The 2,025-nt window shown below is 41.7% G+C and overlaps 1 long non-coding RNA gene across 1 annotated transcript in view; it reads right to left on the bottom strand.

The window, feature by feature from the left end:
- The window catches only part of LOC119409940, a 3,591-nt gene extending 1,807 nt beyond the window's left edge, over nt 1-1,784 (bottom strand). Inside the window, exons 1-2 of the long non-coding RNA XR_005186809.1 lie at nt 1,699-1,784; nt 1,184-1,255 (exon numbers count right to left, since the gene is read on the bottom strand). This is a non-coding gene — a long non-coding RNA (uncharacterized LOC119409940). The remainder of the gene's footprint in view (nt 1-1,183; nt 1,256-1,698) is intronic.
- Nucleotides 1,785-2,025: the final 241 nt, after the last annotated feature.

The raw sequence follows: 2,025 nt of genomic DNA, 5'->3' as shown, positions 1-2,025 counted from the left end.
AACCTGAATATCCAATACTACAAACTCAAATCCCATTTTCTTATCAATTGTAGGTGAATCCCATTTCTGAGGTGTAACCCAACCCACAACAGCCTGAGGACAGTCCTGTTTATGTCCTCAGGCTGTTTCTGTGAGTAGCAAGTTGGCCATCTGGCCTAACACATTTGATTGTTATACATGATTGTTTTGGAAGAGTGTGCTCTGGTTGCATGTATTAAAAGCCCGTTTGAGATTCCAACAGGAGATTGGTTTGAAACAGCAGTGAGGACTACCTATGGATTTTGAAGTGGCCAACCTCGTTTTCAAAAGGAACGTTTCTCGCACATAGATGTAGCCACACCAAAATGGAACTCTGTACCTCATTTAATTGTCAAGTTATGCTCACAACATGTAAGAATGGATGGAAGATATTTCCAATTCCTTGCTCCGCGACGGGGAACGAAATGTAAGACTTCTGAAAATGTGCCGAGTTGAGTTTGACCAAATCAGACTTCATCCTTTGTTCGATGTGATGGGTCACATTTGTAAATGAACTAATAAATCCAGTCTAAAATTCATCAAGAGCTTATTTTTTCCCCAAAAACATTTATTTTAGCCAACACAGAGGGCGGAAAGTGACGGACAATTTAAAGTCAGCATGAAGGAAATTAAGTCACTTTGGATTCAAAACAGCCCGAATATTAAACTTGTATCTGCAGAGCTCCATCTTACTGGGGAACATGGAAGCCAATAAAAACATGAATTCATCGATCCAGCAGCTTCTCATCACTTCACATGAATGACTTGTGGGCATCAGACCACTCATTCATCAGTTTCCCTTCTTTCATATGCCTCGTTTGTCTCCGGTCTTTCTACCGCCTGGTCTACGCCCACATCCTGTCCATCTCCTCATCCATCACCCTCAACCCATCCAGGATCCTTCGTACAACCATAAACACCGGAGTTCATCATCTGACGTTGGTTTTCTCCCTTTAGAAATGTTCCAGTTGAGAAAAAGAGTCTTTGTTGGGAAACTGGCAGCTGTTCACTTCTAAAAACAGCAAAACAAGTAAAGAAAAAGACTCGCGTTTCCTCGGGGATGAACATTTTGTGTAGACGAAGTACAAGAACACCTTGAAAATACCCCGGATGGTAAAAGATGACCGATGTACCTCCGTGGAGTTTGGCAATAAATCAAACGTACCTGCAGTGTGTCTGCAAACAGAACAATGAGGTTCTTCAGATCCAGCACGAGATCAGGATCGTCGCAGTATGACTGAAAAAAATAAAATAAAGTTTGTGTCGTTTAGTCGTTTTATGGAACCACAAAAATCGGACCAATCCCTTAGTCCAACCGTTGCCCCTATCCCAAGATTTCCAGTGAACACTGCACGTTTTTAAGGGGCGGTAGTTGAATGGTTTCTCTGGAAAGTGGGAGATGGCCACTGTTTTCTGACTGTGATAAGGAAATCAAAATCTATTCAAGAAAGGAAAAGTGAAAACCCGAAGGGGAGAGGATTCCCTGGAGTTCTTGTGGAGTATGAAATGTCCAGGCCGTAATGAATGTCTCACATCTACGTCCGCAAAACGAGACTTCTTTACTTCTCGTGGAGTATGGGAGCAGCCTTCATGTTGGACTATATTTTGGCCTTAAGGGATTGGGGCAGGGGGTGGAATGGGATTGGCCTTTTATCATCAGTGAGTTTTAATTCAACTTACAGAGTGTGTCCTCAAGGCAGCAACGATTTTGGACAGCGCCAGCTCCCAAAGCTCCTCCACGTAGGCTCTGTTCACCAAACCCTGTGTGGTGTGAAGGACGTGGTCCTCGACAACAAAGAAGCTGGATGGAAGGAGAGAAACAGAAAAAGACTGTAAACACCAGTAAACACCAGGCTGAAAGCAATTATACCACACTTAAGCTTGATAAAAACTTCAAATTGAAACAAATATTACATTTAGCTTCTTAACTAAAGGTATTATCATTGTTGTTTTATATGTAAATGAATCAAAGTATGAGAATAACGACTGAAATTATATTTAAAAATT

Source organism: Nematolebias whitei, chromosome 1 (genome assembly GCF_014905685.2).
Source record: "Nematolebias whitei isolate Nwh7 chromosome 1, NemWhi1, whole genome shotgun sequence".
Lineage (NCBI taxonomy): Eukaryota > Metazoa > Chordata > Actinopteri > Cyprinodontiformes > Rivulidae > Nematolebias > Nematolebias whitei.
This window is presented reverse-complemented; position numbering and strand designations above follow the sequence as displayed.